Raw genomic sequence first — 17630 nt, forward strand, 5'->3', positions numbered from 1 at the left:
GGACACTCCCATTAAACTAATACCGCTTTCAGATCATAATGCCGGGTCGCACCTGGAATTAGGAAACAGGTCCTTCCCGGGTGTGACCTGGCATTGAATCCTTTCACACTGGCTTCCTGACTCAGCAACATACCGAGTCAGGTTGCCATCAGGGGTGGGGGCGGGGATGGAGGCGGCATCGGGGGCATATGCAGCGCTGGGAGATAAGATCATTTCCACACCACTTCTGCCTATACTGTGAATGGGTCCCGGGTCACATCCACCCGGCAACCCATTCACACTGCACCTGACCCGGTAATAACCCGGAAATAACCCTTCTTTATTCCCGGGTTGAAGTACCGTGTCAGGCGACCTGCATTGACCCGGCAATATACCGGGTTGATATTAAGTTATTTGTGCAGTGTGAAAGGGGTATAGGAGTGTCAGATACGGTAATATTATATGTGTGCTGAGGCTGGTTTCTGAGCCTGAAGCATAGGTTGAACCACTGCCCCCTTGAAAAGCCTTTGTGCATTGCCCGAAGTTCCAGGATGTAGTTTGTGAGTTCTCTTTCTGTCAGAGACCAGCGACCCTTAAAGGAGTTACTGCCCAATACAGCTTCCCACTCCTGGAGACTGGCGTCCGTGGTGAGAAGCGTCCAATGAGGAATCCAGAATGGTCGCCCCTTGTCCAGGTTGTATGTCTTTAGCCACCATGAGAATGACTCCCAAAAATCCAGCTGCAGACTGAGATTTGATCCGTTGTGATAGACCATTCCATCTGGAGAGTATCAGGTGCTGTAGAGGCCTGGAATGAAATTGGGCGTATTCCACCACGTTGAAGATGGATACCATGGAACCTAGGGTCTGCACTGCCAAATGGATCAAGACCCTTTGCCTGTGAAGTATACTGCAGATGCGCAACTGTACTGCTGCCACCTTGTCGAGAGGAAGGAAGATGCATTGTATGTGGGCATCAAGTCGTGCACCTAGGTGAAGCATCCTCTGAGACAGGATAAGCGAGGATTTGGCCCAATTGATCAGCCATCCGTGACTCTGCAGAAATGACATTGTCACCTGTAGGTGATGGAACAGTTCCTCTGGAGACAGCACCAGAAGGAGGAGGTCATCTAAGTAAGGGAGTATTTGGGGGAGGGGCTTTGAGCGGCATGGAGTAGCAGCATTTGGGCTGCAGCTCCCGAAAGAAGCCCTGATAAAATATCCTGCCTCCCTGGTGGATACACCTGGAGTACCTTAATGGAGGACTGCTGATAAGCTCTCATACTGGCTGGGTTGGCTATCGGATGCCGCAGTGTCTCTCCAATACGAACTGTTGAGTGGAGCGGCTGGCTTCCCGAAGGTGCATGTTTCTCCACCGAGATATGTGACCGCCGAGTAAAGTCTGAGCTTTTTCTGCCCGGGCGGGGTTTGTGACTCGTGTAGTGGCTCAGTGCTCTGGGAGGGGCGGCCGCTGCCCCTTGCGGCGGTCCTCAGTTTATCTGAGTCCTGTGCCCTGAAGCCATACTAGGGCTGCTGTGCTTACTGGGACCCAGAGAGGAGGAGGTGCAGGCTCCAGCTTCAGTGTTGGAGAGAGATGGTGAGAAGCTGAAAGACGCTTCCTGCAGGAGCCATATGAGAGGGGCTGAGATGTGGATGGGGTTGCATTCCCCCCATATCAGACCTGCTGTCTACTAAAAGACTCTGGTATGAGTCGGCCATCAGCGGTACAGTTAAGTTGCATAGACTGGACAAGATTCCAGTTGCAAGAGCAGGAGGATATACTCCAATACACCTTGCTGCATACTGGTGAGAGGGGAGCTGCAGTCCAATGGTGCTGTTGCCTGAGGATATCCCAAGCCTCAATATTGCTATCGGCTGTTCAAGGATACATTAAGTCCGGACACAGACAAGGGGCCGTTGTACAGTGCAAGAATCAGTGAAGAGGTAGCTGTGGGCTCCAGAGCTGTAAGGTATACCTCGGGATGGAAAAGAGATGCTGTAAATCCAGATTTTAACTTTGATTCCAGTCTGTGTACTATGAAAATGGGAATATCTGGTAATATTTGCTATATTAGACTTTATACTTGAACTAACCTTGCTGTTATATCGTGGAGACAAACAAATTATAACAAGGCGGATACTCTTCCAGCTGTGTGACCCAGTGTAATTACTGGCAAGCCAATTCATAGATATATATTGTTCTACATGCCCAGTCTCATCTGATCTTGGAAAGTTAATTCAGTGTGGAATTCATCAAGGTCCCATAGTTGAAACCAAGGGGTTTTTGTGGGTTTTTTCTTCTTTAGGCTCTTTCCTGAGAAGGGGAAATTCTGGAGGTCTAGAGCTGCAGACATAATATAAGCAGAAGTGCAGAGAAGTATATATGGTAAATAATAGAATGGGGAATAGACACTGCAGCAAAGGCAACAGCTAAGCTGGAAAAATATGCACGAACATCATAAATATCACATGCTGCATCAAATCCCCCTTCCCCCTCAAAGTCAGAACAAGGGGCGTATGGTAGTAGTTATGCTGATTTCACTCAACAAATCCTTAATGCCATAGTGCCTCAGAACAGATGGTCACAGAAAAAAATTGGCAAGTATAAGCAGATGTATCCTTGCTTCATCAGTACTTACAAAACATGAGGGAGAGAGTTGGTAAAATGGAAAACAGAATATCAGACCTGGAGGATAAGTCAGTGCCCATTTGTCACACACCAGAGGCGGCGTTCGCCGCACTTACCCCTGCGTGTCTGCTGGTCGGTGTTGCGGCCTCTGCTTTCGGTTGGCCACGGGCTCCCGCGTCTGGTTGGCGCGGCTACCGGCGGTTCTCCGGGGCATGGGCGCCGCCATGACACCCGGCATCACGTGGACGGGGGGCAGGTGACGTCATCAGACTGCTCCGCCAATCCAGTGCTGGCGGGAGATTCAAAGTCAGATGCCGGACAGAGCTTCAGTGCCTGAGTATCGTCTTTCCCTGACGTAGATGCCAGTGCTCTTGTTCCCGGCAAGGATCTCTGCAGTTGAACTCCAGTGTCTCCGGCATTTCCAGCTGCCAGTTCGCTACACCGGCTCCAGTGTATTCAGCGGCCGGTAAATCTCTCTGCGTACCAGTCATCCGTGTTCCTAGTAATCAGCGTCTCAAGTCTCCGTTCTCAAGTTCCACAAATCCAACAGCGTCTCAGTCTCCGTTCTCAAGTACTACAAATCCATAGCGTCTAAAACCCCTGCACTTCAATTCCTCACATCATCAGCGTCTCAGTCTCCGTTCTCAAGTACTACAAATCCACAGCCTCTAAAACCCCTGCACTTCAATTCCTCACATCATCAGCGTCTCAGTCTCCGTTCTCAAGTACTACAAATCCACAGCGTCTAAAACCCCTGCACTTCAATTCCTCACATCATCAGCGTCTCAGTCTCCGTTCTCAAGTACTACAAATCCACAGCGTCTAAAACCCCTGCACTTCAGTTTCTCACATCATCAGCGTTTCTGTCACCACTCACAAGTTCTTCAACCATCTGTGCTATTAATCATCTTTCATAAGCTCCATAAGTTATCAGTGACTTTCAAACATCACCCACAGTTTCTTCAATTACCAGCATCCCCAATACTGCTCACTAAACCCTTCAGTGGGTCTGGACATTTCCTCATTTATTCCTTTTTTGCATTTGACTTTAAGTTGTTTTCCATTGCAATAAAGCTCTTTAATATTTCATCAAACTCCACTGTCAGCATCCTGTATGAGGAGATCCTATATCAGGCCTTCCCTTTTCCAGCTCAATTGTGGTTCCTCTTCCCAACCATCGGAAGAATCCCAGAGTTCACAACACCCTCAGTCTAGGCCAGTGACACCATTAATAATAAAGTAGAGGAATTATCAAACCAAGTGGCAGCTATAAAGACCAAATTATCCGATATGGAGGGACGGCTTATACGTAACAACACACAACTGGTAGGATTGCCCGAAAGGGTGGAAGGGACGGCACCTAAATAATTCATTTTGGAGTGGCTAATTAGAATATTTACCATGGAAGATTTTAGCCCCCAATTCTCAATGGAATAAGCCCATAGGGTACCTACTAGGCCTCCTATTCCTGGGGCTCCCGCCAGGACTTTTATTGCTCAAATTCTGCATTTTAGAGATAGAGATACTATTCCTTGGTTAGTACGGAACACTGGTACAGTTCAGTTTGAGAACAACATAGTCTCATTCTATCCGGATTTTGCTCAAAATGTACTGAAAAGTCAACATCAATTTCTACAAATCAAGCGTAAGATGCGGGAGAGGAATATACAATACCCCATGTTCTATCCAGCTCGCTTGAGAACAGTGTACAACAATTCTACACATTTCTTTACTTCTTCTAAAGAAGCAGGGGAAAGGCAATCGAAGGATGCTTAAAAAGAAATGTTAGATATGATTAATTCTTTGCAGAGTTTTAGATTTGCTGACGACATAATGATGAATTTTCTAACAGGATAATGGTTAATGGATAAAGTAATAGTAAACCATTGAAAATCAGCATTGATGGCTAATAATTCCAGGTATTTATTTACTAGGGAATTAATCCTTGGTTTGGGAGTATTTACTTCATGTTGTATATAGCTATAAGGTTTGTCCCCTATATCCCCCTTGTTGAGTGGAGGAAGTGGAAAGAGGTTGAGAGGGGTGGAATGGGGTTTAGGTATTCCACAAGGGTAGTGGATATACAAAGTGGGTTACGGAGGGCAAGGGAGGGTAAAGTAAGTTTGAGATGTTTTTTAGGAGTGGGTAAAACATGTTTGTACTGTTCAGCATATTTGCTTTTTTTTCTCTCTCCCCCTCTACCTCTTTTTGTGCATCCCAGAGGCAGCTTAATGAAATGTTTTGAATCAGAGTTGATATTGGTCCTAGCATGTATAAAGGTAAAGGTTAAGAATATTGGGCTGGAATTTTAGAGGGATCAATTATAAAATTAAAAGGTCAGATTAAAAAATATAAAGCTGATATAATTTGTTTATCTGAGACACACTTACAGTAAGTGGCAGTAAACAGCTATCTCTTAAAAAGCCCTGGATAGGACACATGTATCACTCAACCTTTTCAAATAATGCTAGGAGAGTCTCAGTCCTTATACAAAAAAGTCAGTAAGGTTTGATTTGGAGTCCAGTCTCATAGCTCCAAGCGGGATGTTTGTTTTTTTAAGAGCCATGATCAATCAAAATTTTATGCATTTACTAGCAACCTATAGTCCCCCTCCATTCAGTAATGAAGTACTGCGGCAAGCGGCATTATTTATCAATCAATCACCAGATACCCCAGTAATAAGTATTGGGGATTATAATAATGTTATGGATAATAGTTTGGATAGGTGGTGGGAAAAGCCTGTCATAGGTACATCGTTTTCCTCTAAAACTCCATTTGCAAGACTCATAGACGAACTTGGTTGGATAGATATTTGGCGGATACGTAATCCAACAGTCGCTAAATATCTATGTCAATCTGCAATTTACAATACTTCATCTCGTATAGATTTGGCCTCGGTTTCTATTTGCCTTGGTCCAAAGGTTAGTGAAGTTGGGTACTTGTCTGGGGGCATATCTGACCACTCCCCTGTGTATTTAAACATAGAGTTAGCAAAAAATAATGGGGCATCCTTTTGGATGCTAAATCCATATTAGGTGACTCAACTAGAGATGAGCGCCTGAAATTTTTCGGGTTTTGTGTTTTGGTTTTGGGTTCGGTTCCGCGGCCGTGTTTTGGGTTCGAACGCGTTTTGGCAAAACCTCACCGAATTTTTTTTGTCGGATTCGGGTGTGTTTTGGATTCGGGTGTTTTTTTCAAAAAACACTAAAAAACAGCTTAAATCATAGAATTTGGGGGTCATTTTGATCCCAAAGTATTATTAACCTCAAAAACCATAATTTACACTCATTTTCAGTCTATTCTGAATACCTCACACCTCACAATATTATTTTTAGTCCTAAAATTTGCACCGAGGTCGCTGTGTGAGTAAGATAAGCGACCCTAGTGGCCGACACAAACACCGGGCCCATCTAGGAGTGGCACTGCAGTGTCACGCAGGATGTCCCTTCCAAAAAACCCTCCCCAAACAGCACATGACGCAAAGAAAAAAAGAGGCGCAATGAGGTAGCTGTGTGAGTAAGATTAGCGACCCTAGTGGCCGACACAAACACCGGGCCCATCTAGGAGTGGCACTGCAGTGTCACGCAGGATGGCCCTTCCAAAAAACCCTCCCCAAACAGCACATGACGCAAAGAAAAAAAGAGGCGCAATGAGGTAGCTGTGTGAGTAAGATTAGCGACCCTAGTGGCCGACACAAACACCGGGCCCATCTAGGAGTGGCACTGCAGTGTCACGCAGGATGTCCCTTCCAAAAAACCCTCCCCAAACAGCACATGACGCAAAGAAAAAAAGAGGCTTTTTACTGATATTTGGTGTTTTGGATTTGACATGCTCTGTACTATGACATTGGGCATCGGCCTTGGCAGACGACGTTGCTGGCATTTCATCGTCTCGGCCATGACTAGTGGCAGCAGCTTCAGCACGAGGTGGAAGTGGATCTTGATCTTTCCCTAATTTTGGAACCTCAACATTTTTGTTCTCCATATTTTAATAGGCACAACTAAAAGGCACCTCAGGTAAACAATGGAGATGGATGGATTGGATACTAGTATACAATTATGGACGGGCTGCCGAGTGCCGACACAGAGGTAGCCACAGCCGTGAACTACCGCACTGTACTGTGTCTGCTGCTAATATATAGACTGGTTGATAAAGAGATAGTATACTCGTAACTAGTATGTATGTATAAAGAAAGAAAAAAAAACCACGGTTAGGTGGTATATACAATTATGGACGGGCTGCCGAGTGCCGACACAGAGGTAGCCACAGCCGTGAACTACCGCACTGTACTGTGTCTGCTGCTAATATATAGACTGGTTGATAAAGAGATAGTATACTCGTAACTAGTATGTATGTATAAAGAAAGAAAAAAAAACCACGGTTAGGTGGTATATACAATTATGGACGGGCTGCCGAGTGCCGACACAGAGGTAGCCACAGCCGTGAACTACCGCACTGTACTGTGTCTGCTGCTAATATATAGACTGGTTGATAAAGAGATAGTATACTCGTAACTAGTATGTATGTATAAAGAAAGAAAAAAAAACCACGGTTAGGTGGTATATACAATTATGGACGGGCTGCCGAGTGCCGACACAGAGGTAGCCACAGCCGTGAACTAACACACTGTACTGTGTCTGCTGCTAATATAGACTGGTTGATAAAGAGATAGTATACTACTAATATTATATATACTGGTGGTCAGGTCACTGGTCACTAGTCACCAGAGGCGGATTGGCCATAGGGTCTACAGGGAAGATTCCCGGTGGGCCGGCACACCCGCGAGGCCTGTTTTGTTTGAGGACATGTGGTCCTATTTATAGACATAATGAATAAGATGCCAAACAATTTGCATATATGAAAATGACTTTGCTACTTAGCCTGTGATTGCAGATGATCTAGTGTATGCTCTATCTGCCTGCTTGGCTGACATATAAGATTGAGTGAATAGTGACTGGGATACGGTTGGTGTAATAAGCAAGAAAATATATCTTTCTAAAGAATGATATAGTTTCCTAAATTCTGAAGATGTATCATATAATGTGCTCATAATATTTAATTTTATTTCTTTTTAACTTCCCCTTGATGCTAGACATGCCCACTATCTGGAAAGTCTTGGGGGGAGGGTGCTGCTGCCATGGCCCATGGCTAGACCTTACACCTCTGGTGCTGCCCATGTCGGGCCACTAGTACAAATTTTTCCAGGGCCGTTTGTTGTTCCCAATCCGCCCCTGCTAGTCACACTGGCAGTGGCACTCCTGCAGCAAAAGTGTGCACTGTTTTAATATAATATTATGTACTCCTGGCTCCTGCTATAACCTATAACTGGCACTGCAGTAGTGCTCCCCAGTCTCCCCCACAATTATAAGCTGTGTGAGCTGAGCAGTCAGACAGATATATAATATATATAGATGATGCAGCATACTGGCCTGAGCCTGAGCAGTGCACACAGATATGGTATGTGACTGACTGAGTCACTGTGTGTATCGCTTTTTTCAGGCAGAGAACGGATATATTAAATAAACTGCACTGTGTGTCTGGTGGTCACTCACTATATAATATATTATGTACTCCTGGCTCCTGCTATAACCTATAACTGGCACTGCAGTAGTGCTCCCCAGTCTCCCCCACAATTATAAGCTGTGTGAGCTGAGCAGTCAGACAGATATATATAATATTATATATAGATAATAGATGATGCAGCACACTGGCCTGAGCCTGAGCAGTGCACACAGATATGGTATGTGACTGAGTCACTGTGTGCTGTGTATCGCTTTTTTCAGGCAGAGAACGGATTATAAATAAAACTGGTGGTCACTATCAGCAAAACTCTGCACTGTACTGAGTACTCCTAATGCTCCCCAAAATTAGTAAATCAAGTGTCTCTCTAATCTATTCTAAACGGAGAGGACGCCAGCCACGTCCTCTCCCTATCAATCTCAATGCACGTGTGAAAATGGCGGCGACGCGCGGCTCCTTATATAGAATCCGAGTCTCGCGATAGAATCCGAGCCTCGCGAGAATCCGACAGCGTCATGATGACGTTCGGGCGCGCTCGGGTTAACCGAGCAAGGCGGGAAGATCCGAGTCGCTCGGACCCGTGAAAAAAAACATGAAGTTCGTGCGGGTTCGGATTCAGAGAAACCGAACCCGCTCATCTCTAGACTCAACTGGGGGAAAGTTTGGACCTGGTGGCGGAGTGGGAGCGTTTTAGAGAGGAGAATTTATCCCATACAGATCCTGCTATCGAACACGATGCCTTTAAGGCATATATGCGTGGAACTAAGAGATAGCTAGGATCAAGATGGGAAGTAGGAAAGAGGAAAATCAATTGGAAGAAAGATGTCAACAGCTGGAGATTCAATATGTAGTCTCGGCTCTACCAAGCATCAGGGAGGAGTAGTTGGATGCGCAGAAGGAGTGGTCGGATTGCCTCCATCATAAAGCAAAGTGAAGGGTGCTGTTTAATACGCATACACAATACTTTCAAGCTAAAGTAGGAGGAAGATATTTGACCTTTTTGGCAAAAGAGAAAAGTGATGATGGTGCGATTCAGTGTGTTCGTAACCGCCATGGGCAGGAGTGCCTCACAAATTTGGAAATAGCTGATGCATTTAAGGTGTATTATCTTTCGTTATATTCAACTAGGGCCACATATACAGTAATCTGGAACAATTATATAGTTACCTAGATAAGATAAAGTTGCCGAAGCTGTCAGGGAAGATGGTTGAAGCTCTTGAGGCCCCTTTTACGCTGGAGGAGATTGAGACTGCGGTCTCTTCTCTCCCATGATCTAGAGCTCTGGGCTCTGATGGAATTCCGGCAGAAGTCTATAAAAAATTTAGAGAATTTTCTCTTCCATACCTATTAGAATTATTCAACTCATTATATGAGTGGGACTCGATATCTCCCTCTATGACAGAGGCAATTATTATGGTGCTGCCAAAGCCAGGGAAGGATCCCTTTTGCTTAGAGTCCTATAGACCTATATACACACAACAAAGAGGAAGGCTGCACTCTATTTGAGTAATAAAGTTAACAATGTTTCTCTGACGTCCTAGTGGATGCTGGGAACTCCGTAAGGACCATGGGGAATAGACGGGCTCCGCAGGAGACTGGGCACTCTAAAGGAAAGATTAGGTACTGGTGTGCACTGGCTCCTCCCTCTATGCCCCTCCTCCAGACCTCAGTTAGAATCTGTGCCCGGCCAGAGCTGGGTGCTCCTAGTGGGCTCTCCTGAGCTTGCTAGAAAAGAAAGTATTTGTTAGGTTTTTTATTTTCAGTGAGATCTGCTGGCAACAGACTCACTGCTACGTGGGACTGAGGGGAGAGAAGCAAACCTACCTGCTTGCAGCTAGCTTGTGCTTCTTAGGCTACTGGACACCATTAGCTCCAGAGGGTTCGAACACAGGGCCTGACCTCGATCGTCCGTTCCCGGAGCCGCGCCGCCGTCCCCCTTGCAGAGCCAGAAGACAGAAGAGAAGCGATGAAATCGGCGGCAGAAGACTCCTGTCTTCATTAAGGTAGCGCACAGCACCGCAGCTGTGCGCCATTGCTCCCACAGCACACCACACACTCCGGTCACTGTAGGGTGCAGGGCGCTGGGGGGGCGCCCTGGGCAGCAATTATAATACCTTTTGGCACTTAAAATACACATAATACAGTCTGAAAACTGTATATGTGTAAAAGACCCCGCCATTAAGTTACAAAAACGCGGGACAGAAGCCCGCCGCTGAGGGGGCGGGGCCTTCTTCCTCAGCACACCAGCGCCATTTTCCCTTCACAGCACCGCTGGAAGCAGCTCCCCAGGCTCTCCCCTGCAGTATCCTGATACAAGAAGGGTAAAAAAGAGAGGGGGGGGCACATAAATTTAGGCGCAAATAAGATATTTAAGCAGCTATTGGGTAAATCACTTTTTATAGTGTAAATCCCTGTGTTATATAGCGCTGTGGTGTGTGCTGGCATACTCTCTCTCTGTCTCCCCAAAGGACTTTGTGGGGTCCTGTCCTCAGTCTGAGCATTCCCTGTGTGTGTGCGGTGTGTCGGTACGGCTGTGTCGACATGTTTGATGAGGAGGGTTACGTGGAGGCGGAGCAGGGGCAGATAAGTGTGGTGTCGCCCCCGACGGGGCCGACACCTGATTGGATGGATATGTGGAAGGTCTTAACCGACAGTGTCAACTCCTTACATAAAAGGTTCGATGACGCAGCAGCCTTGGGACAGCCGGGGTCTCAGCCCGCGCCTGCCCAGGCGTCTCAGAAGCCGTCAGGGGCTCATAAACGCCCGCTAGCTCAGATGGTAGACACAGACGTCGACACGGAGTCTGACTCCAGTGTAGATGAGGATGAGACAAATGTACAGTCTACAAAAGCCATCCGATGCATGATTACTGCAATGAAAGATGTATTGCACATTTCTGATATTAACCCGGTTACCACCAAGAGGGGTATTATGTTTGGGGAGAAAAAGCAGCCAGTGACTTTTCCCCCATCTGATGAATTAAATGATTTGTGTGAAGAAGCGTGGAGTTCCCCTGATAAGAAACTAGTGATTTCTAAGAGGTTACTGATGGCGTACCCTTTCCCGCCAACGGATAGGTTACGTTGGGAAACATCCCCTAGGGTGGACAAGGCGCTGACACGCTTATCTAAAAGGGTGGCACTGCCGTCTCAGGATACGGCCGCCCTAAAGGAGCCTGCGGATAGAAAGCAGGAAGCTATCCTGAAGTCTGTGTATACACACTCTGGTACTCTACTGAGACCTGCTATTGCTTCAGCCTGGATGTGTAGTGCTGCAGCAGCATGGACTGATACCCTGTCAGACAACATTGATTCCCTCGACAGGGATACTGTTTTGCTAACCATCGAACATATAAAAGACGTCGTCTTATATATGCGGGATGCCCAGAGGGACATTTGCCTGCTGGCATCTAGAATTAATGCAATGTCCATTTCTGCCAGGAGAGTATTATGGACTCGGCAGTGGACAGGTGATGCTGATTCTAAAAAACACATGGAGGTTTTGACTTATAAGGATGAGGAATTGTTTGGGGACGGTCTCTCGGACCTCGTATCCACAGCAACTGCTGGGAAGTCGACTTTTTTACCTCAGGTTCCCTCACAGCCTAAGAAAGCACCGTATTATCAAATGCAGTCCTTTCGGCCTCAGAAAGGCAAGCGGGTCAGAGGAGCATCCTTTCTGGCCAGAGGCAAGGGTAGAGGAAAGAAGCTGCACCAGGCAGCCAGTTCCCAGGAACAGAAATCCTCCCCTGCTTCCACTAAGTCCACCGCATGACGTTGGGGCTCCACAGGCGGAGCCAGGTGCGGTGGGGGCGCGTCTCCGGAACTGCAGCAACCAGTGGGTTCGCTCACAAGTGGATCTCTGGGCTGTACAAATTGTATCTCAGGGATACAAGCTGGAGTTCGAGGCGACTCCCCCTCGCCGTTACCTCAAATCAGCCTTGCCAGCTGCTCCCAGGGAAAGGGAGGTAGTACTGGCGGCAATTCACAAGCTGTACCTCCAGCAGGTGATAATCGAGGTCCTCCTCCTTCAACAGGGCAGGGGTCACTATTCCACAATGTTTGTGGTACCGAAACCGGACGGTTTGGTGAGACCCATTCTGAATTTAAAATCTTTGAACACTTATATAAAGAAGTTCAAGTTCAAAATGGAATCGCTCAGGGCGGTTATTGCAAGCCTGGAAGAGGAGGATTTTATGGTGTCACTGGACATCAAGGATGCTTACTTGCATGTCCCCATTTGCCCACCTCACCAGGAATACCTCAGGATTGTGGTACAGGACTGTCATTACCAATTCCAGACGTTGCCGTTTGGTCTCTCCACGGCACCGAGAATATTTACCAAGGTAATGGCCGAAATGATGATACTCCTTTGGAAGAAGGGAGTTATAATTATCCCGTACTTGGACGATCTCCTCATAAAGGCGAGGTCCAGAGAGCAGTTGTTGGTCAGCGTAGCACTCTCTCAGGAAGTGTTGCAACAGCACGGCTGGATTCTGAATATCCCAAAGTCGCAGCTGATCCCTACGACGCGTCTGCTTTTCCTGGGAATGATTCTGGACACAGAACAGAAGAAGGTGTTTCTCCCAGTGGAGAAGGCCCAGGAATTGTCATCTCTGGTCAGGGACCTCCTGAAACCAAAACAGGTGTCGGTGCATCACTGCACGCGAGTCCTGGGAAAGATGGTGGCTTCTTACGAAGCAATTCCCTTCGGCAGGTTCCATGCAAGGATCTTTCAGTGGGATCTGTTGGACAAATGGTCCGGATCGCATCTTCAGATGCATCTGTTGATCACCCTGTCCCCAAGGGCCAGGGTGTCTCTGCTGTGGTGGCTGTAGAGTGCTCATCTTCTCGAGGGCCGCAGGTTCGGAATACAGAACTGGGTCCTGGTGACAACGGATGCAAGCCTCCGAGGATGGGGGGCAGTCACTCAGGGAAGAAACTTCCAAGGACAGTGGTCAAGTCTGGAGACTTCACTACACATAAATATACTGGAACTAAGGGCCATTTACAACGCCCTGAGTCAAGCAGAGCCCCTGCTTCAAAACCACCTAGTACTGATTCAGTCAGACAACATCACGGCGGTCGCCCATGTAAACCGCCAGGGCGGCACGAGAAGCAGGATGACAATGGCAGAAGCCTCAAGGATTCTTCGATGGGCGGAGAATCACGTGCTAGCACTGTCAGCAGTGTTCATTCCGGGAGTGGACAACTGGGAAGCAGACTTCCTCAGCAGGCACGACCTCCACCCGGGAGAGTGGGGACTTCATCAAGAAGTCTTCACACAGATTGTAAATCGCTGGGAACTGCCACGGGTGGACATGATGGCATCCCGCCTCAACAAAAAGCTAAAAAAATATTGCGCCAGGTCAAGGGACCCTCAGGCGATAGCTGTGGACGCACTAGTGACACCGTGGGTGTACCAGTCGGTTTATGTGTTCCCTCCTCTTCCTCTCATACCCAAGGTACTGAGGATAGTAAGAAAGAGAGGAGTAATTCATCGTTCCGGATTGGCCAAGAAGAACTTGGTACCCAGAACTACAAGAAATGATCTCAGAGGACCCATGGCCTCTGCCTCTCAGACAGGACCTGTTACAGCAGGGGCCCTGTGTGTTCCAAGACTTACCGCGGCTGCGTTTGACGGCATGGCGGTTGAATGCCGGATCCTAACGGAAAAGGGCATTTCAGATGAAGTGATTCCTACGCTGATAAAAGCTAGGAAGGATGTGACAGCAAAGCATTATCACCGCATATGGCGGAAATATGTCGCTTGGTGTGAGGCCAGGAAGGCCCCAACAGAGGAATTCCAGCTGGGTCGATTTCTGCACTTCCTACAGTGTCAGTCAGGGGTGACTATGGGCCTAAAATTGGGGTCCATAAAGGTCTAGATTTCGGCCCTATCTATTTTCTTTCAAAAAGAACTGGCTTCACTGCCTGAAGTTCAGACGTTTGTAAAGGGAGTGCTGCATATTCAGCCCCCTTTTGTGCCTCCAGTGGCACCTTGGGATCTTAACGTTGTGTTGGATTTCCTGAAATCACACTGGTTTGAGCCACTTAGGACCGTGGAGCTAAAGTATCTCACGTGGAAGGTGGTCATGCTGTTGGCCTTAGCTTCAGCTAGGCGTGTGTCAGAATTGGCGGCTTTGTCATGTAAAAGCCCGTATCTGATCTTCCATATGGACAGGGCAGAATTGAGGACTCGTCCCCAATTTCTCCCAAAGGTAGTATCAGCGTTTCATTTAAACCAACCTATTGTGGTGCCTGCGGCTACTCGGGACTTGGAGGATTCCTAGTTGCTGGACGTAGTCCGGGCTTTGAAAATTTATGTTTCCAGGACGGCTGGAGTCAGGAAAACTGACTCGCTATTTATCCTGCATGCACCCAACAAGCTCGGTGCTCCTGCTTCAAAGCAAACTATTGCTCACTGGACCTGTTGCACGATTCAGCTGGCACATTCTGCGGATGGACTGCCGCATCCTAAATCAGTGAAAGCCCATTCCACAAGGAAGGTGGGCTCTTCTTGAGCGGCTGCCCGAGGCGTCTCGGCTTTACAACTTTGTCGAGCTGCTACTTGGTCGGGTTCAAACACATTTGCTAAATTCTACAAGTTTGATACCCTGGCTGAGGAGGACCTTGAGTTTGCTCATTCGGTGCTGCAGAGTCATCCGCACTCTCCCGCCCGTTTGGGAGCTTTGGTATAATCCCCATGGTCCTTACGGAGTTCCCAGCATCCACTAGGACATCAGGGAAAATAAGAATTTACTCACCGGTAATTCTATTTCTCGTAGTCCGTAGTGGATGCTGGGCGCCCGTCCCAAGTGCGGACTCTCTGCAATACATGTATATAGTTATTGCTTCACTAAAGGGTTATTGTTATGAGCCATCCGTAAAAGGAGGCTCAGTTGTTGTTCATACTGTTAACTGGGTATGGTTATCACAAGTTGTACAGTGTGATTGGTGTGGCTGGTATGAGTCTTACCCTGGATTCTAAATCCTTTCCTTGTTGTGTCAGCTCTTCCGGGCACAGTTTCCCTAACTGAGGTCTGGAGGAGGGGCATAGAGGGAGGAGCCAGTGCACACCAGATAGTACCTAATCTTTCTTTTAGAGTGCCCAGTCTCCTGCGGAGCCTGTCTATTCCCCATGGTCCTTACGGAGTTCCCAGCATCCACTACGGACTACGAGAAATAGAATTACCGGTGAGTAAATTCTTATTTTACATTTTACAGTTGTGCCTCGTCACATTCTTCATCCTCGGTCAGTTCTGAAGTTGCCCCATATTCTGCGTTTGTGTTCTGATTCAACCCCAGTATGTCCATCAAGGTTTCTTTAAATTCGGGGAAGGTATAATCGGGTTTCTGATGTAACATAGTAACATAGTAACTAAGGTTTAAAAGCCTTGCAAGCCTTTCCTTGTATTCCAGCGTCTCAATGCCCTTGATTAGTTTAGTCGCCCGCCTCTGAACCTTTTCGTCTCCACATCCTTAGCTGGGCCCTTGATGTCTCGCTTCTGGCCCTTCGATAAACAGGTCCGTCAATGTTTCATCGACATGTTCCACTTCTCTCGGAGCTCTAGCTTGGATTGCCCACATCACATCCTGTAATTCCAGGGCAAAATCTCGCAAGGATTCTCGCGGTTGTTGTTTTTGGGTGTATAGTCGCCCCTTCAATTCTGCAATGGTCTGGGAGTTGAAGATGCTGACCAGTTTCTTCAGGATCCCTTCGGCTGATTTTCAGTCTGCGTCTGACCATGATCGTGCCTCCCGTAGTGCGGACCCCTTTAGCTGGCCGATGACAATATCCGCCTGTTGTTCCTCGCTCAGCGTGTATAACAGGAACATTGATTGTAACTTGTCTTTCAATTCCCTGAAGGAGCTTGTCCTCTGTGAATGGGTGTCACCCGAATATGTAGGAAGCCAAGGGGCCCTGAAGTAATAGGGCATGGTGATTGGTGCCGTAGGTATTACTGCCACTGGGGGTGCTGAGTTGGGTGCCTCAGGCGCTTTTCTGCGGCTCGGTAAGAAATGGTTTGGCATTTAATTTACACAATCGTCTAGACTGTCCACATGGTGGTGCTATACGCCAAGCAATAACATTCAGTTCCCACCCAGTGGTCTCCGGGTAATATAAGTGTCTCAGATTTAATAAAGCCTGCACTGCAAGGGTATTTTTCGTGAGATGGAGTCAGCGGACGACTGTTAAGTATTTGCGGAAAGGTGTGCAGGATGGGTGAGTTGGAAGGTAACACGACCACAAAGACTAACAATACCAAAGGTATTTCTATCCATGAAAAGGTAAGTCGGTTAGCAAAATTACACACCTTTAGGTTTCTAAGGGCACTTGTATCCACGGAAAGGTAAGTCAATTTAAATACACAACTTCATAGGGTAAACTAGTAGGTCACTGCAGTTCTGGCTGACAGAGTGAGGCACTTTTAACTGGGAGCCTTGGACTCAAATATTTGGGTCAGGGGCATCCCCCTTATTATTTAGAGAACACAGCTTATGAGGAACTCCACGGTAATAATATATCTCTGTGGGAGAGGAGGTGCAAAATATTAACAAATAGCTGGAGGGAGGTATGTAAGTGTACCTGCAGTGCCTGTATTATTCTGCCTCTACTGGATGCTGACCAGGCAAGAAGTCTTTTGACTCAGTTAGCGTGGAAAGGCAGGGAGGCGAGGGATTAACTGTCCAGGAGTGTGTGTTACATTGCGTGTCCCTTGAGGCTTATCCTTAGTCTTAGGCAGGTGAGCAGCTGTACACAGCTCCAGGCTTCTGGCGCTGCGGTGGCTGGCTACTCAGGGCTCCCTTATCTTCAGGGCTGTGGCTAGCGGTACTCTCCTAGGGGTGACAGGCGGTTGGCAGCGGTCAGGTCCCAGCTCTCTCTGTGAGGCTGGCAGGCAGATGGCAGCCGATGGGTCCCGGCTCCCTCTTCAGTGTGGCTGTGTCTCTCTTCCACTCTCTGCAGCGGCGTCTCCACTCTCTACACCCACGGCGCATCTCTGCTCCCGCGCGCCGGAGGCCCGGGTTCCGACTGTGGCTGTCACTCCGTTCCGGCATGGCACTCTCCGACCTCTTCACACGCGGCTCAGCACACCCGCGCGCGCTGCTACTCTCCTTTTTAAAACAGCACCTCCTCTTTTTGTAGTGTCTCGCTCCACAATCAGGGCGGCTTCTGGGCTTCCCGCTCTGTAGGGACACAGATCACTTGTCCCTGGGTCCCAAAGCTATCCGGGTTCCTTTCCCTCTGTACTGCAGTTGCCTAGCAACCAGGGAGGGAGTTTTAACCCCCGCAGTCTCTGTATGGCAAGGCTTCACAGACAGCCTTGGCTGTGATATTCTGTCCAGGCCCACACAAAGGGGCATCACCTGAGCCAGGGCATCACAATTACACTGGCCCTGTATGTTGTAAAAATTCAGAGGCGCAGTTGTTAAAAATGAAAAGCACACTGCTGTATGCTGTAAAATATAGGGGTGCTGCGGACCTGTATGTTGTAAACAGTC

The sequence above is a fragment of the Pseudophryne corroboree genome, chromosome 3, assembly GCF_028390025.1.
Source record: "Pseudophryne corroboree isolate aPseCor3 chromosome 3, aPseCor3.hap2, whole genome shotgun sequence".
In the NCBI taxonomy this organism is placed as follows: Eukaryota; Metazoa; Chordata; class Amphibia; order Anura; family Myobatrachidae; genus Pseudophryne; species Pseudophryne corroboree.